The sequence below is a fragment of the Lynx canadensis genome, chromosome F2 (assembly GCF_007474595.2).
Source record: "Lynx canadensis isolate LIC74 chromosome F2, mLynCan4.pri.v2, whole genome shotgun sequence".
Classification (NCBI taxonomy): domain Eukaryota; kingdom Metazoa; phylum Chordata; class Mammalia; order Carnivora; family Felidae; genus Lynx; species Lynx canadensis.
The window spans coordinates 43,097,506-43,120,560 of NC_044320.2; the positions used below are offsets into that span (position 1 = coordinate 43,097,506).

At 41.8% G+C, this 23,055-nt stretch overlaps 1 long non-coding RNA gene across 1 annotated transcript in view; it reads left to right on the forward strand.

Annotated features, from left to right (window-relative positions):
- LOC115506215 overlaps positions 1 to 23,055 on the forward strand; it is a 76,512-nt gene that overhangs the window by 50,700 nt on the left and 2,757 nt on the right. The gene's annotated exons all lie outside the window — the stretch shown is intronic.

Here is a 23,055-nt window from a genome sequence, read left to right on the forward strand (position 1 = left end):
TTTATGAGGGGGGAAACGAAGACCTAAGTAGATTAAGCAACATGCTTAAAGTGGCAGAGTCCGGTTCCAAACCAACATGTGCCGGACGTTGAAGTCTGTGCTCTGATCATGGATGACCCCCCGCCCCTTGCCTACATCAGGTAAGCCAGGCTCTTGGCCGAGGCATCCACCTGATCCACCTGGAAGGTCTGTGTTACACCCACAGTGACACCGCATCCATGCAGTCCTCCGTCATCCTGACCCAGTTTTCTTCCTGGTGTCTTCGCTCTCTGCTCCTTGCACGTGTACAGAACTGAATACCTGTGAAGTTTCCACATGATAGCTCCCTAGGATTTTGTATTTCTTTTTTTTTTTTATTTTTTTTTCAACGTTTTTATTTTATTTTTGGGACAGAGAGAGACAGAGCATGAACGGGGGAGGGGCAGAGAGAGAGGGAGACACAGAATCGGAAACAGGCTCCAGGCTCTGAGCCATCAGCCCAGAGCCCGACGCGGGGCTCGAACTCCCGGACCGCGAGATCGTGACCTGGCTGAAGTCGGACGCTTAACCGACTGCGCCACCCAGGCGCCCCTGGGATTTTGTATTTCTAATGTGGGTTACCATTCTGCTGTGTTGAACTCCCCTTCCCTGCTTCACACTTGTCTCCATAACATCTTGGTCCAATTCCACAAGTTTCTATCTAATCCCTTCAGTGATGAACAGTTTCGGTTTAAGTAATTAAGTAAGATTCAGTCATGCTGATTTCTTAGTTTCAGGTCTGATGTGATTCCAAGATCCCTTGTCTCAGGACAGGGAAGAGTTCCCCGCATGAAGCCAGAGCAGAGTGTAGGGTTGCTTCCTTCTTGCTCTCCCTTCTCTCTTCTGTGCATTGAGGCCTTCAGGGCTGAGAGAGGGTAGAAGAGGAAAGCAGTTTGTCATTTTGTCTGACTATCCATGGTGAGGTCCTTCTCCCACATCTATGGGTTGTCACCACAGCACAGTGGATGGTAATAGGTTGTGATGTTAATTTTATGCATCAAGTGGGCTGGGCCACGGTGACCAGTTGTCTGGTCAAACACCAGTCTAGATGTTGCTGTAAGGATATCTTTAAGGTGTGATTAATGTTTACAGTTTGTTGACTTTAAGTAAGGCAGATTGTTCTCCATGATGTGGGTGAGCCTCATCCAATCAGTTGAAGGGCTTAAGAGAAAGACTGAAGTTTCCAAAGAAGAAATTATTCCTCCAACTGTAACATAGAAGTTCTGCCTGAGTTTCTAGCCTTCAGCTCAAGAATGCAACAGCAGCTCTTACCTGAATCACCAGCCTGCTGGCTTGCCCTACAGATTTTGTACTTGCCAGCCAAAGCAATCACGAGTCAACTCCTCGAAATGAATCTTTTCCTCTCTCTCTCTTTCTGGAGAGACAGAGGTCTAGTAGTTTAGATTATGTCTCTGAAGAGAGAGGGTGGGAATTAAGAGAAAGATCTGGTTGCTTCTGTTTCTCTGGAGAATCTTGACTAATACAGTAATGATCCTTCAAATGGGGTATAAAAAATGGGAGTTTTTATATACCAGGAGAGGTTCAAGATGCTCCCATTGAGATGATACAAGAAATATTAGAACTTCAACCTATAGAGTTCCTTTTTTTTTTAATCCAAAGAAATAAAAAAAGTTCTGTTTCTTTAGTGTTTAATATGCAGATTGACACCAGCACCCTCCCTGGATCCGTGTAAATCAGATGGTCACACTTCACGTACCAGGCCTGAAGGTTTACGGTCAAAAAGTGGCGATGACGAAGCGAAGGGCTTTTGCCAATGGTGCCTTCCCACACCTATTGGTGTTTAGTGTATTCAGGCACTTTTCAGTTACCTATACATACACTTAAAGTTAAATGGGGGTGCCTGGATGCCTCAGTCGGGTGAGTGTCCGACTTCAGCTTAGGTCCTGATCTCACAGTTGCTGGGTTTGAGCCCCGCATCCGGCTCTGTGCTGACAGCTCAGAGCCTGGAGCCTACTTTGGATTCTGGGTCTCCCTCTCTCTCTGCACCCCCCCACTTGCTCGCACATGCTCTCTCTCTCTCTCAAAAATAAATAAACATTAACAGATTTGAAGATAAGTGTATTTATGGATACTACCTAATATTAGCGAAATCAAACCCAGTACAGTGGAAAAATGGTTTCAGATGATCTTCACAAAGACTGTATGGGTGAAAGCGAATGCTAATAATGCAAGCTCACCTGGAAAGTGGAATTGGCAGATATTTTTCACGCCCCTGGTGCAAGTGCTTCTTCGCCTCTATCTCGAAGTAGGGGTAGAGAATCTGGGACACTCCAATCAGGTATGCCAAAAAGGCGGCCAAAAGGTTTTCCTGATTTTCAAGAGGGCTATTAAAATATGGATTCAGAGTCACATCTTAGCTTAAGTTTGCTTTACCACGTAGTTGCTCTCCATACATTATAAGATAAATAGTTGAAGTGTGAGCATCTCCTGATCCATTTCTGTTGCCTACATCCTTTATTCTCTGATATCATGTAAATAGATGGAGGGAGAGAAGGATTTCAAGATGATTTCAAAGTTTTCATCCTGGGTGAGTGAATGAGATGTGATATGGAAGGCCGAGAAGAAAGGGGTAGATGATTTTTTTTTTGGGGGGGGGCAAGTTCTGAGGTCAGAAGACCTTTAAGAAAAAAACTGAATATCACACACACACACACACACACACACACGTACATTTAGAGATAGATGCTTAAAGAAAGAGTTCCGTTTTGAGGAACTTGAAAAAAGTGGATTTGTAAATTAAAATTTCTGTAAATGAAAGGTTATTGCCATGGTATGCCAAAGCAATGCATTATATTATGCTATTTAAAAATACAGATATTAGGGGCGCCTGGGTGGCTCAGTCGGTTAAGCCTCCGACTTCAGCTCAGGTCACGATCTCACGGTCCGTGAGTTCGAGCCCCGCGTCGGGCTCTGGGCTGATGGCTCAGAGCCTGGAGCCTGCTTCCGATTCTGTGTCTCCCTCCCTCTCTCTGCCCCTCCCCCGTTCATGCTCTGTCTCTGTCTGTCTCAAAAATAAATAAACGTTAAAAAAAAATTAAAAAAAAATACAGATATTAACCATGGAGTGCACTTATAAATAATAACCCATTCTGAGGGGGAAAGCGTCAGTTCCAAAGTGGTGGTGGTGCGTAAAATTGCAAATTCCATGCCATTTTAACCATACATTTTGCAAATTAAACATACTACTTTTTTTCACGTTTTTTTTTTTTGTTGTTGTTGCTTGTTTGTGGATTCTATAAATCTGATATTTTTCAAGAGCTTTCTCACATTAGGTACTTGGACTGTTGAGAGTGTAAGATAATAATGCCGTTGTCTGCTCGGCATGCAGAAAAACCAGAGGTCACCTGGGTAAAGTCACCAAGTCTCAGCTCAGCTGGATGCATCTCATATCCCTGCAAAGTCTGAACCCACCGCATGGCAGTCCTTTGGGGCTAAGATCAAGTCCTTTTTCCCTTTGGCCTCTCCATGCTCCTTGCCTCCCTGCCGCCAAGACCTTTCTTCCGGAGATCCCTGCATCTCCTGACTGCTGCCGAGCTGGACAACAAGCAAATGAAAAAGAGTTGAGTCGATCTGAGTTGTGGGTTTGGGGTCCAATGAAAGTGGACAGCCGGAGTCCATCTTACTTTTTTAGCTTGGTCACAATCCACAAATGTCATATAGCAGCAGGAAGGGTCCAGGGTCCTGCGTAGCATGTACGTTTTCCCTGAAAGCCTTGCTTGTGCAGATCCGGTTCTCCCTCTCTTAAGAAAAAAAAAGAAAGAAAAAGAAAGAAAAGAAAAAAAGAAAACATCCCAAGAAAACAACCCAAATCACACAGTAGTATGAGGCAAAATATCTGATTACAGAGTCTAAAACTGCTTTGTGTATGTAATTTTTGAAGAGAAAAAAATTACAAGCCAGCAGCAATGAAGTGCTTAGTGCAAGATTTCAGTTTTCAACCTTGCAGCTATTACATTTCAATCTGAGCAGCGGGAAGATTCTGCTGATCCTAAGCTAACGAATGTCAAGAAGGAAATGGCTTTCTTTCTTCTTTTAGCAGGTGGTTATTGTTTTAAAAATGAAGAGCCTCAATCCTGGCTGGAATCCAAGGCATGTCACATAATCTTGATCTAGAGATATGCAGTGAGATTCCCCAGCCCCCAAATATTTGATTAGAGCATATGTAAATCGTCCTGTATTCTTGGCATGGGCTGAATTAGGAATGACAATGTGGATTATGATGTTCTTACACCATCAAAGGTTATTATTACTATTTTTTCCCCAAAGGAAGGAAAGTTGTTTAGTCAGGAGTTCCGATGCTTCTTGGTATGGCAGATAATTTCTGCTGATATCCAATAAGGAAATAAACAATGAGTGTAACAGTTCACGACATTCTGTAAATGTAACTTAGATTTCTTGAAAGGTTAATAGCACAGCTAATACTGAAATATGCAGTCACTCAAAGAACTGTCCGCAAATTTCTTTCGTGACCCTGATTTCTGAGGGTTATAGTTACTAACTGTCCCTCAGCCCCAAATCAAAAAATTAGATTTGAGAGCCCTAAATATGTATCAAAATCATTTAGAAACAGTGTAGTAGCCAAGATATGAAAGAGACACATTGTTTTGTTGTATAATTAATTGAGAAGATGTTTCAACATCTTATCTACTTGTGTATATAGAACGGCATCCTGAGAGGTAAACATCGCTGTGATCTTCAATGCTTAAATTCAAGGGTTTGCAGGAAACAGCTCCATACTCTCACTAATGTCCTTCGTTTGGTCCCGTGGATCTGGCTGTACAAAGTGGATGCTTTAACTCCAATCTAAATATAGTTGGAAGAATTCTAGGCAATGTTTTTCCAATCATAGTAGTAATGACATACAGGAGACACAAATTTACCAAGAAAACGACGTTGCTGTGATTTAACACAATGGAAAAAAATGGAATTATATGTATTTAATATAATTTGCTATCTACGGAGAATTGCTGTTTGTCTAGAGAGCAAATCCTGGGGGTGTGGGTGTTTCATGTATATCTCATGCATGATTAGGATTTATATCCCAAAGTTGCCAGTTTTTTTTTTTTTTAATACAGGTGGGATCTTTCTGGATTAGCTCCAGAAGTAGTTAAATTATTGGATTAAAAGTGTTTCTTCCTCATAAGAATGAAGAGGGGGAAGGGATAAAAACTGAGTGCAGACAAGAACCAGTCTTGCCTGGAGGTAGAAATGTATGCAATGCCTCAGAACAGACAATAGAAACCTAATGAGGTAAAAAGTCTGGCGGAATAGTGATCTGATTTTCACAGATTAAACTAATGTCAATGAGGGGAAAGGAACAGTGAATGAGCCGAAATGGCTCTGAGACACCTGCAAATAATTGTGTTTCCAGCGATAGATTGTTCGGGCATTGTTTTATATGGCATTTTACAGCAGAAGGAACAGAATGGGGATCCAGAGAGGTGGGGTTCTTTTCTCACACCTCCTTCTCTCTCCAGAGATGCACTCCCCTTAAGCCCCCGCAGCAATCATGACCCAGGAAGGAGTTGCCTACTGACCTCTCTGCCTGTTTATTAAATCATATAATTTGATTGATAAGAAAATAAAATCATTGCAGCTGAAAGCTGCACCCCCATCTTAAAAAGGAAGAGTCTCGGTACTAATATTTTACAGTACGTCTGTACTGTACATGGGTTGCATTTTTTCACTGAGTTCTAGGACTATTTTTGATTCATTTGCTTTATTTGCTCTTTTGGGGGGCCAAGAAGAGAAATTAAGTGAAAAATTTAAGCAAAGAGGCGTTTATTTGGGCAATTAGAATTGCAACTCAGTCGACACTGATTCAAGGAGAAACATAAATTGGGTTTGGAGGAAGATAGACAGGGGTCAGAGTTATAGAGGCAAAGGCTCTGAGTGTAGTTCTCATTCAGGTCCTCTATGCAAAACAGGTTGAAACTAGGTTCACTGGGATTGGTCGAGTTCACATGCAAATGAAAACTTGAACCTTCTTAAATCGAATTGGCTCCTTTCTAAGTGCAGAGGGCACAGGAGTCAGATGTCACGGTGAGGAGGAGGCTAAGTCCAGGATGAGGGCTTGAAGCGGGCTGAAAGGTTTTTAAAAAGTTCATGCTTTCTCTGATGAGGATGTGCATAAATTCCTCCTCCCTAATGGCCTCCCGACCTGATTTTAAAAAGAGACTCTCTTAGCTAGATTTGCTTGGTCTGTTTTGAAATCTCATTTTATAGGCCTTTCATCAGCTTTATCTGGGCCATATTTTACTCAGAATTCGATTTAAGTGAGGTCCTCTTGTAACCAGCTGAAATTTTTGACTGACAAGCCTGTATGAGGGGACACACTCCCATTCCTGCGAGCAATACCTATAAAACAATTATCAACAATTCTTTAAGGACTGGATGGCGACATAAGGGACATAAGGAAGGAGAAGAAGGAAAATCTATAGAGCTAACTTAGGACTTGAAATCTTTTCCTCCCATTTGGAAAACAATAAAAATGACATGAGGATCATTGTGCCAGAAATAACACTATTTGGACTCTGGCAATTAATCACGGATGTGATAGATAGGTAGTGGAAATTTTATTTCAAAATTTAACCATATTTGGTGAAGTGTCTGATTAGCTTTATATGGGTTCATCTTACCAGAAAACAGTTTGAATTGCCATGGAAATACAATTTGCTTTAAAGGAAAAATCATAATCTGAGCAGGGTAACAAACTCATGTTGACTTTTCCATGATTTTTTTTAAATTTCAGATTTATTGAGCTATAATTTGCATATTGTAAAATCCCTCCTTTTGAGTAGGAGCTTTGGTGGACATGTCACCATGTAGTCATTGCCATAACCAAAACATAGCACAGTTCCCTCACTTGCAGAAATTTCCTCCTGCCCTTTTGTAGTCAACCCCCGCTCCCCCTTCTACCCTCAGCCCCCGGCCACTGATGATCTATTTCCTATCCTATAGTTCTATAGTTTTGCCTTTTCTGGAATGCCATGTAAATGGAATCATACCACATACAGCTTTTTTGAGTCTAGCTTTTTTATTTAGGATAAATGTATTTGAGATTCATCCATGTTGTTGTGGATGTCAGTAGTTCACTTCTTTCGATTGCTGGATAGTATTCCACATGGTTTCACTTTTAACATAGGGATGCATCTGGGGGCTAATTCTTCCATCTGGGCTATGATGGAGTCAAGGTCAGGCAGAGCCTTTATCTGGTGGCAATGGTACCTTCTCTGGAAATTCTTCAGAGAGAACCTCTTGGACACTTTTTAGGCTAGGAGAACCCAAACCAAAGAAGCACAATGGTTTTATATATATATATATATATATATATATATATATATATATATAGGCTGTGCTCTCATATAATTTGGGAGATAATTCTGAGCAGGAAAGACTGACTGGAACAGAGCTAGATACCAAACTAAGATTCCAATGGTACCAGGAATTGTTTTTAAAAAATAAATCTCTACAGGGGCGCCTGGATGGCTCAGTCCATTAAGTGTCCGACTTCGGCTCAGGTCATAATCTCATGGTCAGTTGGTTTGAGCTCTGAGTTGGGCCCTGTGCTGACAGTTCAGAGCCCGGACCCTGCTTTGGATTCTGTGTCTCCCTCTCTCTCTGCCCCTTTCCCCTGCACCCCCACTGTCTCTCAAATAAATAAATACTTAAAAAATTAAAAAAAATAAATCTCTGCAGATAAGTAACTCAACATATATGGTTTTCCAAAAAATGAAAAACTGAAAGAACCATTTAGAGAAATCAATTGGAGAAAGTTTTAAAAGATGATTACACATTCGTTGACTGATTAAGACATTACTTTTCAAAATAACAGTGCATATATTTGTCTAGCACTTTCTAATATTTAAAACACTTACTACGTGTACTATCTCATTTAATGGTCACAGCAACCCCATGAGGCCACCAGGGTAGATAGTGTTATAGGAGTCCAAGGTGACAGTGGCTTGCTCAAGGTCACATAGTGGGTAATTGTCAGCATTGACTCAAAAGCCTGAGTCTCCTGACTCTCAACCTAGTGAAAACTGAAAGGACCAAATTTTAAATAATAAATTTAAGAAGGAGTAAATATTGTCAGAGTTAAGTATTTAGGGTTGTAGTTACTAAGCTCATGGGAAAATTCAACCACGAGTCTCTTGTTATTTTATAAAAGATTGGAATTAAAAAAAATACAATCTCACCATGTTATTAGGTTAAGCACTTCTAAAACAAACAAGCAAACAACGACGTATTGTAAATTAGACCATTTTGGAATTTGTGCAATTTAAATGGTTGAGTTATTTTATGTTAGGGAAGTGACTGCACAATATTCATTAGCTAATTTTCATGATGTTTTGGTTTTTTTTTAAAACACATTGGGCCAAATTACACTTTCAGAGATGCTGGCAGAATTTTAATTAATGTAATAGGTCTAATTTCAGTTCTTTGTATAGTGGTTTCCTTTTGATTCAGGGAGGTGTTGCACATTATAATTCCCCCATTTATAAGGAAAGAAACCCAGTTTTTGCAGGCTGAGATATATACCCACAGTCCAACAATGAAGTGTAGAAGAGTTCATCATTGATATGGGTTTTAGGGGAGTGAAGTTTTGGCCCTAATAATTTGGCCGATGGTGGCAAAATTGGTGACATCCGTATGTGTCCCATTCAGTGGCTGAGTTGTGCTATATTCCCCATTCCCCCACCACAATCCCTTACCTGGTCTCTTTTGTTTTGAGGAGATGCAAGAGCTACGGAAAGAACAAAGATCTGAGTATACTAAACTAGCTCGTTAAAATAGTCCCTAGAAAATATTTTAACCAAAACGAAAACTTTATTGCGTCTTCCACCAAAACTTTGCGAAGACTTCCGCATTAATTGTTACCATCCTCTTGGGAGGCTAAGTAATAGTGTCTATAAGCCAGTGGGTTTATTTAAAATTACTTTTTCTTATGTATATATTTTTACTCAAAGAAGCTTGACGATGAAAGTAACACTTCATAAAAAATACTCTATCCTGTGTTGTTTCGGTGTCTAAAGATTTCAGAGCTTGAGCATTAATATATAACATTTCACAAAGTGCATTCTAGAGTTAGACTCCCAGGGAAATAGGGTCACCTTTAGCATTTTAGACCTATGATCCCTTTTCTTGTGGACCTATAATTTCAGCAAAAAAAAGCATATTAGCCGGAGCTAGGAAGCACTGGATACTTAACACAAACAGCTGTTAATTATAAAATGGGAGTCGTTTGTATTTTACTAAAAATGTTGATATGGCCCTCAAAGAATTTTTCGGAAGACATAAAATGCCTTTCATCTCTGTGTCTGATTTCTACGTTTGCTACCTTCTTTCCCCCAAAGAATGCCTTTTCTTCCTTCAGAGCCCTATCAAGGCTCATAAAACCAATAAAATATCTTTTTGGAAGAAGCCAAAATGTACTTGAAGGAATTAGGGTTGATCTGGGAGATGCAACGCTGGCGTTATAGCAAATTAGTTCTGTTAAATATGAGTAGAATGAGTGTTCTGTATATTGTTTTGCAGTAAAATATATGGGCACGTGTATGCACGTGTACGAATGCAGTACACTTACATAGAAAGCTGCTTGCACGTTTCATTAGGTGTTTATCACAGTGATGCGGCAACGAAATACAAGACTAGCAGACAATAGATTTTTCTGTAGAAGCTGTAGATCCTGATCCAGTGTAAGATATATTTTTTATATTCAAGCCTGTCTTTTATTTTGTTTACACAACAGAGTTATTATGCTAATTACATGGTAATAAGCTGTCCCTGAGGACTTTCTACATTGATAGCATCTACTTGAGGATGCAGATTTGGAGCCAATATGTTATTATTACTATTTCAAAATGATATGATCAGAATGACAGTTTCACCTTCTTACAGGAGTCCTCACTAGGCTCTTTACCGCTGAGGGTGGGGTTGGGCAATGAGCAGGAGGAGTAATCCAGGAGAGTGTGGGGGATTTTTTTTCATGCTGTTTTTAAAGAATGTGGGTCTGGACAACATTTTGGAATAAAGAGTCAGGTTTAAGGCTGTGCGTGTGTGTGTGTGTGTGTGTGTGTGTGTGTGTGTGTGTGTTGTGTATGTATGTGCACAAGTGGGAGCTCACTCTGATATGCGTGCAACTTCACTAGGGGGAGCTCTTGGCTGGCTGTTCAGAGGCTTGACCATTGTCTGTAGGAGACAATTTTTCTTTGTTTGAAAATTTACAAATCATCAATGAAAATGCCATAGATATAGCAGAAGCTTTGGGGCTAAGTCACTGGCTCCCAGTTCTGCCTTCAGGTGGGGATGGCGATGGTGATGTGTTTGTCTGTCCCGCCCATTGCTCAGCAATTATTTTTCTACATTGCCATCATGTAGCAGATTTTTAGAGCTACTGTAAATAGATCTTTGCACCCAGAGATAGAGCTTCTTTGTAGCCCATTCCTTCTTCAACGCTCCCCACTGAAGCTTGGTGGTAACAATGAAAAAGTTTACATTTACAAAGCCTTTTTTTTTTTTTCAATATGACCTCAGATCCATTAATTACATGATGATAAAAATGTGATTTTTGTGAATGACATCACAATGCTAGTTTAAAAATTGGGAACTTTACGATTGTAAATGCACCTGATTAGAGAGTCACTAGGGGAAAATGCTCAGCTGAAGAGACAGAAAAATTATTTGAAAATCTTTATCATATAGTCATTCTGGAAGGAAAAAAAGGATATATCAGGCCCAGGATAAAGGTGACACTGGCTCGGGCAATTTTAGGATAATTTTATTGTCCTTGTTCTTTAAATGTTCTACTCCCCCCCCCCCCCCAGCTTTTTTTTTTTTTTTGTCTTTTTTTTTTTTTGTCTTTTTAAATTGGAGGGAAAAAAAATAAAGCAAAGTGCTTCTTTCCCGACCATGTTCCTTTCCTTTTTTCTCCACTCTAATGACATTTGGCAGGCTTGGCTGTGTAATGCTTGACTGGTTTTATTGTTGTCTGTTCCCAGTGGGGAATAGTTGACGCTGCTCTCTGTTTTCAATTGATATCCATTTTCAACAATATTGCTTTCTATTAGATTCCTGCACAGTTTGTGCCGAGCAAACTGAATATTTACTGGGCTGACCTCAAAGCCTTCATATCAACAAACACTAGAATAAGCAAAATATGCATTTTTAAGATCAAATGTTTTCAAATGCTCCTTTCAAAATTATTATTTTTTAAATGCACTGTGAACTGCAGATTAAAGGATATTATATTGCCACTTCTGTCAGCCCATTCTTATTTATTTATTTTCACACATTAAATAATGGGATTAAACACAAAAGAAGTTGTATGCACCTACCTGGGCAAGGTTAAAAGCAATTCAGTTTTCTCATATTTAGCAATCCCTCCTTTTTAAGCAATAAAGCATGTTTACTCATTGCTTTTTAATGCAGACGATGTTAATAATATCACATTGAGCAGAGCAACTGAGTCTGACAAACTGCAAGACACGTAACCATTTCAAGGCTTCCTCAGGGGCCAGGGACTCTGTGTTAGAACTGAGGGGTCAAGATTGAATTTAGCCAGAAAGAAAGCCAAAAAGCCAGTGAATTACATGAATTTTCAAGTATCTTTCAATCTGCTAGGCAAAGTTTTCAGAATCTTCATTGTATGCCCTACCTACATCACCATGTATCTGGCTGCAGTTGGTATATAAGAGAGAAAGATATTTGGGGCCCCTTGGGGCCTCAGTCAGTTGAGCGTCCGACTTCTGCTCAGGTCATGATCTCTTGGTTCGTGAGTTCAAGCCCCGCGTCCAGTTCTGTGCTGACAGCTCAGAGCCTGGAGCCTGATTGGGATTCTGTGTCTCTCTCTCTCTCTGCTCCTCCCCCACTCACACTCTGTCTCTCTCTCAAAAACAAATAAACATTAAAATAAAAATTAAAAAAAAGAGAAAGATGTTTGGTTTGGGGAGATTAAAAAGCAGAAAAGGATTGTTTTTTATGATGGGTACATCAGGAACTATTGCAATATAGTCAAACCTATTTAGTTACTTTTAAAAAGGCTTGTGATTCTTTTTTTTTTAATTTATTTTTTTATTATTTTTTTTTTTAAATTTTTTTTTTTTCAACGTTTATTTATTTTTGGGACAGAGAGAGACAGAGCATGAACAGGGGAGGGGCAGAGAGAGAGGGAGACACAGAATCGGAAACAGGCTCCAGGCTCCGAGCCATCAGCCCAGAGCCTGACGCGGGGCTCGAACTCACAGACCGCGAGATCGTGACCTGGCTGAAGTCGGACGCTTAACCGACTGCGCCACCCAGGCGCCCCTTTTAATTTATTTTTTTAATGTTTATTCATTTTTGAGAGAGAGAGAGAGACAGAGCGTGAGCAGGGGAGGGGCAGAGAGAGAGGGAGACACAGAATCTGAAGCAGGCTCCAGGCTCTGAGCTGTCAGCACCGAGCCTGACGCGGGGCTCAAACCCACAGACTGTGAGATCATGATCCTAGCCGAAGTCGGATGCTTAACTGAGTGAGCCATCCAGGCCCCCCACCCCGCCCAAAAAAAAGGCTTGTAATTCTTTTATACTGAAGTTGAAACAAACCATATTAGAGTGAGTCTGCCTAAAATGTATTGGTTAGGTTGAAGTAACTATAGGTAATTTAAGCAAAGAAGCCTGCACAGTGAGGTGGAGATTGACTTCTATGAAGGGCAGTGTTAATGATACATGCCCACCTGACCCTCATGTTACAGAGGAGAAAACCATTTTATAAGTTCTCACATGTCACAGGCAAAGAAGAGTAAGCCCAATTTCCCATTTACAAAGTTTTCTCTCTCTTTCACTTCTTTCTTTTTCCCTCCTTTCCTTTCATAAATAATATTAAGTATCTACATTAGCAGCCTCATTTCTCTTTAGGCAGAGACTCATCTCCCTGTTACCATTTCTTGTGCCCATACTACCTGCGAGCTACTCAGTGCCAAGCACTTTCCATACCTATCGTTTACCGGCCCCCCTCCCAACAGCCCCAGGGCTCTGACCGCTTTATTTTACTACTTCTCAAAGTATGTGTGTGTTACAGCCGAAACACACCAGAGCCTTTAAGGATCATCTGCCATTCGAAGCATCTTACTTAGAAAATGTGGCCAAGTGGAGATTGTGCGGGCCTGGCAAGCAGTGGCCGGGGCCCGACAGGCCGGGTGGTTCTGGGAAAACCCCTTACTCAGCTTCATTTTTCACCATCTGTGTCTCAGTTTTTCTATTTGTAAACCGGACATAATTAAAACTGCCCACTGGGCCTTTCACAGGCATGTTGGGAGGGTTAGCAAGTGGCTGCAAAGTTTCCTTAGCTCTTTGAAAGAGAGGCGTTACAAGAAATTCAAGGCAGGAGGCTTTTATGCAAGGCGTTGTCTGCATTTACATGTAAACCTCCATTTTTTTGAGATTAAATATGGCATTCTTTGGCCCTAATGAAGTGCATGGTTTATCAGTAGGATCTCAATCAAAAATACAATTTATATGGATTGAAGGAATGCCTGGAATCTCACGACCAGTATGGAACTGACGTAACAGGCTGATGGGACACTGGGTGCTCTGGGTGGGTGTTCAACAAACTTGGGTTCCAATCCACTGCTGTCACTAAGCAGCTGTGTCAACCCTGGTGGGAGATTTCCCTCCCTCAGCTACTTCACTGGTGAAAATAATACCCATTCTGATCACCTCCAAGGGTAATAAAACTAAGGAATACATGAAAGTATTTAGAATGATATGAAGCATCATTTGCATGTAATATGTGCTATTGGTGATTTTTGAAAATGGAATGAGATAGTCCTAAACTTTCTTCTTTGGCTAATTGCAGTTGCATTAAACCAATGCAGTACAGATTGTTTAAGAGTAAAGACTTCATTCTCCCTGTTGTTCTTTATCCTGTATTTTGTCATTAAATTTTGGCTATCTTCCTTGTTGAGTATTAAAGCAGCTACCAGCCAGGTATTTCTCCAAATGCTTTGTTCCTAAAAAGTACCCTCAGATGTAAGATGCATTTCATTCTTACCGAAAACATACATGACTTGTGACCCAAGAGTGTTTTCTCAAAGTTTCTCTCATGAAGCTTGTCCAGGAATCTGTAGATCAAATATACAGTGTGCTAGTTGCACAAATGATTTTTTTAGGGTCCTTTGCACCATCGTAACGTTCTCACATCTATGACCGTATTTCCCAAGTGGTATCAGAATTCAATTATGCTTTACTTGATTTTTCCCCTTTCAAATGCAAATGATTATTTATCAAAATCGTGAGCATGCAAATGACAAAAGAAAAATAGATTTCATTGAGATCTGTTGCTTTGGAGAGTATTTCATTTAAATTGGATTAGTAAGATGGAACTTCCATTTTCTCTCTGTGAGTTGCAGGCCCACCCTTGGGAAGTAGAGTTGAAGCAAGGTCGCTTGGGAAGGTTGACAGCCCAAAGTATGTGGCATCATCTTGGTGATGGCTATTGTAGGTGCATGAGTGTAAGTTATTGTAAAGAAGAAAGGCCTTGGGCAAAGACATAAAGGGTGGGAGAAATTACAGTGTGTCCCCTTAATTAGGTCAAATTGAGTTAAAATGAACTTCTCTATCCTAGAAGGGGAGAAAAGACAAAAAATGTGGTTTTTGTTTTTATTTGTATTTATTTTATTTATTTTTTGTGTGTGGTTTTTGTTTTTAAAAGCAGAGTAAGATGGGGTGCCTGGTTGGCTCAGTCAGTTAAGTGACTGACTCTTGATCTTGGCTCAGGTCATGATCTCACGGGTTCGTGGGTTCGAGGCCCATGACGGGTTCTGTGTTGACAGTGTGAAGCCTGCTTGCAATGCTCTCTCCCCTTTCTCTGCCCCTCCATTGCTCAAGCTCTCTCTCTCAAAATAAATAAACTTGAAAAAAAAAATAAAATAAAATAAAAGCAGACTAAGATAAAGGGGAGAGAGAAAGACAGAGGATTATATGCCATTCCTCTGCTTTCTTTCCATATGCCATGAGCCTCCATTATTCCAGTTTGTTCAAGTGTCGGGGTTAATCTAAGGCATGCGGCTTAGTTCCATGTCATGTCTTGGAGGGGGTTAGAATACCCACATTTCCTTCTTCTTTTTTTTTTTATATGTTTTTTAAATTTATTTTTTAGACGGAGAGAGAAGAGAGAGAGCATGCGCAAGCCGGGGAGGGGCAGAGAGAGGGAGACACAGAATCTGAAGCAGGCTCCAGGCTCTGAGCTGTCAGCACAGAGCCCGACACGGGGCTCGAACCCACCAACCGTGAGATCATGACCTGAGCTGAAGTGGGAGGCTCAACCAACTGAGCCACTAGGGTGCCCCCCTCTTTTTTTTTTTTTGGTAATTTTAAAAATGTTTGTTTGTTTGTTTGTTTGTTTGTTTATTTTGAGATGGCGGGAGAGAGAACGCGCGCGCGCGCGTGTGTGTGTGTGTGTGTGTGTGTGTGTGTGTGTGAAGAGCAGAGAGAGAGGGAGAGAGAATCCCACACTGGATTAGGGCTCGAATTCACAAACCGTGAAATCATGACCTGAGCTGAAGTCAAGAGTCGGAGGCTTAACCGTCTGAGCCCCCAGGCGCCTCCCCACGTTTCCCCCCGAAAGCATTCGGAACCTGGGACGCGCCCATGGCCCAGAGCCTGCCAAAAAGTAGCCGGAAGCTGTGTATCCCGGAGAGGATGCAGCACAGTGGTACAGGCCACTGGAGGCGAAGGCAGCGCGTGTGCGGATGGCATCTGGGGGCTCGGAATGGAGAGCACTGTGCGAGAGGCAGGGCTTAGACCGAAAGTGGGGCGGTGGGAGTAAGTGGCCCAGGAGGGAGGAGTGTGAAGCTGGCCAGAGATGGGCCCTCACTTAGCTGCCTGCAGTTAGGGCAAGGGACTGAACTGCCGGAAGCTCCGGCTCTACACTTCCGGAAACAGCGAAGGAATCGGGTGGACTTTAGGAACGTTGGAAGTAACAAGTGAGATGGGGTGTGTAAAAAGCATTTTGTCCTAGAAGTCCTGTTAGGATTGGATGTGAGGTTGGCGCAACCGCGGAAGCAGGAAAGGCAGCCTGCAGGGAGGGGTCTTCTGAAGCTTGCAGTCACACACCCCTCCCCCGTCCTGGGGCATCTGGCTCATCGGTGCGCAGTGGGCAGTGGGTATCTGGGCTGCCAGGCTCTTCCCAGCACCCCTTGGTGGGTGCTTACCTCATCTGGAGTCCCCTTTTAGGAAGGGGAGAACTGTGAGCACCTAACTCATACGAAAAACCTGCTTAGGGATAGAGCTTTCTGGATCCAGTCTCAGAACCTCAGCCTCAGGAAGTGACCCTGCAGAGCACAGCACTCTTGAACTGACTTGAGGAGAAAGAGGCAGACCTTAAAACATCTTCACAAAGGAAGAAAATATTATCAGCCCAGACATAGACACCGTAAAGACAGAGTTTAGCGCCTACGGTTGGTTGGATTTCATAAAATGAAGAAAATCAACCCAGAGGCCTGTTTGTGGAGTTGAGGCATGATCGTATTTTAGTTTTCTTAACTAAATAAATCCATCGGTTGACAAAGAGGAGAGGGTAGTGGGTTAGACAGAGAAGCTATGATTGAAGACTTGAAGGCAGGGTCAGCTAGAGAGGCATTGATCACAGTCTCATTAGTCCTGGAACAGAAACAAAAATGAATTTGAAATGCGGGGAGGGGGCGGGGGAGGGCAGAAAAGGGACCAAAGGGAAATATGGGTACATTTTCCAACAGCATGATACATAATATACGCATGAGCTCGGACGCTGAGATACAATTCATCGGTTAAATTCCTGACAGATACTGAACCAGGGCAAAATGTTTCTATCATCCCAGACCTCTTTCTCTTTGCCTTTCTAGTAAAGCATGCTGAAATAACATCAACCACATAAAAAAGGCGTTCTGCTCCTGGTAAGCGTTATTAATGTTGCAACACTGCAAAATAGCTTTCCAAGTCAAGTCAGGTATAGTGAGGATGATGGGAGAGACAGGCAATTGGAGAGCTTGGGACATCATTACTATTGGCAAGTCATTTCTCTGATTTGGATTTGAAGAAGCCTATATTAGCCACAAAAGAGATCTATAAAAGAGCCGATTGCATTATTTTATTAAATTGGGAGTGAAGCTGATCATAAAATTTAATATTAGGAGGAACCAGAACAATTGGAGCAAAATTAAAGTAACTGTTATGAAAAACTTAGTCTTCCAGGCTGCCATCAGCTGCCCCGCTGTCCTGTGTCTTGTCAAACCGCATCCCTCGTTATTTTTCTTTTGCTTAGAAAATGTAGTTCTGTGCCTCACACGAATCTTCCTTTTCCTGCCCACTACATTCTTTCTCTGCTCACACTGTTTCTTGTGCCTGCCTCCTTGGTTCTCATTTATTGTAGTCCCATGGCATCTTTCAAGATCTGGTAGAAAGCTTTCCTGGATCTCCTTGAGGAATCAATCCCGGGGTTCAGGGGAGCCCAATAATGAAGACCTCTCTTCCCCACCTGAGTTCTGAACCAGCTGAGAAGTATACGGAAACAGGACAAATGCCATCCTTACTCTGATAAGGCTGAAGAATGTGGCACGTGGATCTCATAATCTGGAAGTGGAATGACATGCCTACTGCAGAGATCTGCCCTCAGGTGAGAGAGGCAGAAGGTGTGCTCTGGGTGGGCAGGCTCACTCCCAAGAGAAGGAGGAAGGGACAGAGCTGTGTAGAACCACTTCCTGATGCCAAGCTGCTTCTCTTCCAGTTCCCCCTTTGGCCAACTCTAGCCTGGAATCATAGAGAGGGGAGGGATTGCAGGAAAAGTCATTCTCAGCTTAAACAAACTGATGATAGAAGAGTCTAGTGCAGTCAATACCTTGATAACTTGGCATTATGTGTAATATATTATTATGTACATTATATGTAATGTAAACCATTATGAATATACCTCAGACAGGTAGGAAAAAGAGAAGAAAAAGAAAAGCAAACTATATAGGGCTTCATACCAAATTAAGGAAGAAATAGTAGTAAGAACTACCATCCTCTTTTCTGCAACTGGTCGCACAGTCATTGCTGGCATTTAAAGCTTCTTTCTTTCTGTAACCTTGCCATGTTCCCTTTGCTCCAATCTGGGGCCTCAACTCATCATGGTTCTTGTCTGATGGTGGGTGGGGGACCTAAACTGTTACTCCGGAAGGTTCTGTGCTGTTAGCTGTCTCACCTATAATGGGCCACTGCAGTTTTCTATTTCCTTTATCACAGAGCATTGGGAGTATTAAGAGGCCTCTGCTCCTATTATGCAGTAGTGTGGTATAATAAGAAAAATATCTGGTCTTTGTTCCTGTTTCCTGGCACAGAGCTCCTAAACCCCTTGGGATTTCCTGAGGGATAAGGGTGATGGGATGTCATTTGTTCTTCTGAGGGCACTCTTGGTAGCCCTGTAGATAGCTTCAGGATAGGGGTTGGTCATCAGAGAAACAACCATGTGATTAGAGAGTTGGAACTTTCAGTCTCCTGCCACAACCTCTAGGGAGGGGTGAGGGGATAAAGATTGAGTTAATCATCAATGGCCAACAATTTAATCAGTCATGTCTATGTAATGCCACCTCCATTAAAAACCCTTAATTGATGGGATCTGGGGAACTTCTGAGTTGGTGTATGCATACATGTGCAGGCAGGGTAGCATATCCCAACCCCGTGGGGACAGAGGCTCCTGCATTCAGGATCCTTCTGGACATTGCCGTATGTACCTTTTCATCTGGCTGTTCATTTGTATCTTATAATCAACTGTAATTGTAAGTACAGAATTTTCCTGAGTTCTATGAGTCATTCTTATAAATTACTGAAACTGAGGAGGGGGGTTATGGGAACCCCCCAACTTTGTAGCCAAGTTGGACAGAAGCGTGGGTAACCCGGGACCCGATACTCGCAATTGGCATCTGAAATGGGAGCAGTTTTGTGGGACTGAGCCCTTAAACCTGTGGAGTCTGACACTAACTCAGATAGTTAATGTCAGAATTAAATTGGATTTGGAGGACACCCAGTTGGTGTCAAAATTGGTTGGTGGGAGGGAGAAAACCTTTCAAGTAGCAAACCAATTTTTTTTTTGATAGACTCAATCACCCCAACCAATAAAGGAACCTCCTTCTTTGACAGTTGGTTTACTGATGTGAAGAGCCCAAGTGGCCAGGTGGTCATCTCAGCTTCCAGTTAATGAAACATGTGTGTGTGCATACACGTGTACCCATGCAGGCACACCCCTGGAAACCTTCTTCCTTAGCAACAAAGCATTTGAAACCAGCAGAGCCCAAAATTGTGAGGAAAGGAAGCAGAAATTTTACTAGTAGAGGACAGGGGTAATAGTAATATGAGCCACTTCTATTTCCATCCCTTGATTCTCAGGATCCTGAATCCTCTCTATGGAAGAAACAGTACAATATATTAGTCATTAATCTGGCACTTACTGCATCCTAGAGGGTGTCACAAAAGAGTGGTTCCGCACTGATACCGTTAACTGTGTCTTCAAAGGCCTTTCTACTATTCTGTTAAGCCTCAGAAAGATGAAGGTTATGGTAAGCACAGTGAATTCCATGAATATAAGCCCATGACCCACTTTATTTGCTGAAAAATTAATTCTCTTGTCCAGAGCGATATTATGTAGAGTAGTATGATAGTAAATAAGGCACTCTGCAAGTTCATGGATGGTAGTTTTGGCATTTGTGTTGTGGGAAGTGAAGGCAAATCCATATTCAGAGGAAGTGTCAATTCCATGAGAACAAAGTACTGCCTCTAATGGAAAGGCATGGAAGACCACATGGAGGTCGTCCAGTGTAATCAACCTGCTATTAGGTGGCTGGCAGTTTTACCAAGAAATGGCGCCATATCAGGGGCTCAGTGTTGACCCCCGCTGTTGACAGGTTACATATTCAGCAATGACTACAGCTAGATCAGCATACCATTGGGTCCAACACCAATCGTTGACCTACAAGACTATGAGCAAATCAATGTTTTAAGCTGCTAACTTTTGAGGTAGTTTGTTGCACAGCAAAGGCTAACTTAAACAGAAATTGGTACCAGGAAGTGAGGTGCTGCCATCACAAAAAACTTAAAACATATGGCACTAGTTTTGTTTCAAAGTAATTGGCAAAACCACTGCATGTGGTGACTTGGAAGTTAGAAAATGTAACTAACTAATACGATTGTGCATCCAATTAAGAAAATTTTCAGGCAGAGTGTTGAAAACATATACGAAGAAAGGGATGAACTAAAGAAAACTATTCAGTTTGCAGGCAGAAAGTAGAGGAAGTATGGAGGGCCTTTCTAGACTTTCTAAATTAGAAAATAAAATAGTTTTCAGTCACAGTCTCTTCAGTCTACAAAAGACCCTTCTAAAATCTTTTGGGGGGGGGTTGGTTTTAAGCACCTGTACAGACCTCAGAAAGACTTGTGGTGGTTCCTAGCAGATTCTCTCAATAGGGCAAGATAACTTCTAAAGACTTCAAGGGCATTAATTTATAGCATCCTGATTTCCTGCCAAAAGAAGAAAGGAGAGCACATCAAAAAAAATTGTGTGTGTGTGTGTGTGTGTGTGTGTGTGTGTGTGTTCTGTGTCTAATTAAATGGAATCTACCCTGATACATAGGAAACCCACAAAGTTTTAAAGGGGTCTGTATAAGGTTGCATTTTAATCGGACCCAAACAGTTCAAAGTAAACAGATGACTCTGGGCCCTCAAATTTCTTTGAAAAGGGAGCAGGATGACAAAAGCTATTTCTCTGTAAATAAGGGCTATTTCTTATTGTATATGTACATGACTGGATTCCTGAGTTGCTATGCACCAATGATTCCTATTTACTTCCCATTTCTCCTTTTTTTTTAAATTTTTAAAGCTTATTTATTTATTTTGAGAGAGACAGGGACAGTGCGAGTTGGGGAGGGGCAGAGATAGGGATGGAGGGAGAGAATCCCAAGCAGGCTCCACACTGTCAGCACAGAGCCTGAGGTGGGGCTCGAATTCATGAAACGATGAGATCATGACCTGAGCCAAAACCGAGAGTTGGATACTTAACTGACTGAGCCACCCAGGTACCCCTCTCTTTTTTTTGAATGGAGATATTTATTACGATTTTCTTATTGCCATCTCACCATTGCATGTTGGGTATGTGGGGAGAGGGAGCAAACAAATGTGTCTGTTTAGTTCACAAATTTCCGGACTAAGAGGAGCCACATGCAAGAAGCTGTACCTAAGAGGCCTTGTCCACATCTGAACCATCCACGTCTGGATGAAGTTCCCAAGATATTGGACTCTGTGTTTGTGATAAAACTATATGATAGTTTCCAGCAATCTCGGAAGTGAGTGAATAATTACAATAATACAAATAATACAAATAATTATAGCTAGTGGGTGATTGTGGAAGATTACATCTGGCCACAAATTCTTTGCAGCTTGTCCCATGAAGAGATGGAGTGGGTTTCTCTACCTCTTGAGTTGTGGTTGGCTCATGACTCGATTCAACCAACCAACCAACCAAACAGACAAAAATGTGACAGAAGTGACAATGTGTAAACTGTGAGTCTAAGCCCCCAGAGACCTTGCAGTTTCTGAACTTGCTCTCTTGGAACATGTCTACTCTGAATAAGCCTGCCCTCTTTTTCCTGTGGAGAGAAAGGCCTGGCCACCCCAACCCTGCCAGCTGTCTCAGCTGAGGCCCCAGATATAGGAGTGGGATCATCAGACGCTATGTAAGGCCAAGGTGCCTGTGTCTCAGCTGAGCCCAACCCAAACCTGCAACCCACAGAATTGAGAGAAGATAAATGATTATTTCAAGCCACAGAGTTTTGAGGTGGTTCTTTGCCTAACAAAATCCAGTTTTGTGGCTTCATATAGAAGTCTTTTGTCTTTTACTGAAATTGCAAAAACCTTGAGGGCAGTAACTGCATTTTGCAATATTTGTGATTTCTGTAACACTTAGCACAGGGCTGGGTACATATTGATAGTGTGTGAATGCTTTTTATGTGCTGGAGGCTATTATTCTTATGTTTGGAAATACAGAGTTTAAAAAGTAAAAGAATATCAGAAGAAAAAGTTTAGGCTGGCTAAGCCTATCATAGGGTTTCCTTCCTCGTTCCTGCCTCCTTTTTCACCCCTGACAAGGGGAACAGGTGTGGTCTTTAACCCCTGGTCTTCAGAATCAGAGGGGACCAGATTTTTTCCATCTATTTCATTGCTAGACTCTCAATGGGTAGTGAAGAAGTGTCCACTGCTTAAAGAGGTGACAATATAAATAGATAAAGAAAAAAACTAAATGTTTTGGCAGCAGGGAGTATTAGCCCAAACTCTGAATCTTTCAGCTTTGCCCATGGATGTTATTGGGCCTAATAACCAGTTGAAAGCAGACCAGTGAGAGTCAGAACAATTGCCTGGAATCATCTTGCTTCCTTCCTGATCCGATTCTGCTCTTCTTCTCTTTCCTCCTGAATCCTGGCCTTTGGCTTTGTTTTCCATTTACAACCTACTTACTCTTCCCTTTGAACTTGGCATTGCTATTAAGTATTCTTGGCTTGGGCTGTTAGTAATTCATACAGATGCTGGCTTAGGCTCACCTTTGGATCTTTCCACCCAGACTTGCCTTAGATAGGCTGCTGTGACCTAATTTTAGCTCCTCGTGGAGTAACCATCAAGAGATGCTGCCAGGATGGGCTGAGAGGTGGATGAGGACCTCGTGCACATTGACTTCACATCTACTGCTGTTAGGTCTTGGAGGTCATTTGCTAATCGGATCAAGAGAAAAGAGTAATGTATTCTGCTACCATTGAAAAACAAGAGATGTAAAAATTTCCTCAATGAAATTATTATGTAACACACACAATGCATTTTCTCACGCTGGAGTATAGAGAGGTAGTTCCCAGGCTGTGCCTACCCAGGTGTCTGCAGAGCTGGGCTCAGGGTTCCTGCCTCCGTGCCCACCAGGGAGCTCTGCTTCATTCTGCTTTAAATGTGGGTGATGCGTAGAAGGATCCTGTAAAGGATTCTGCAGTGTAA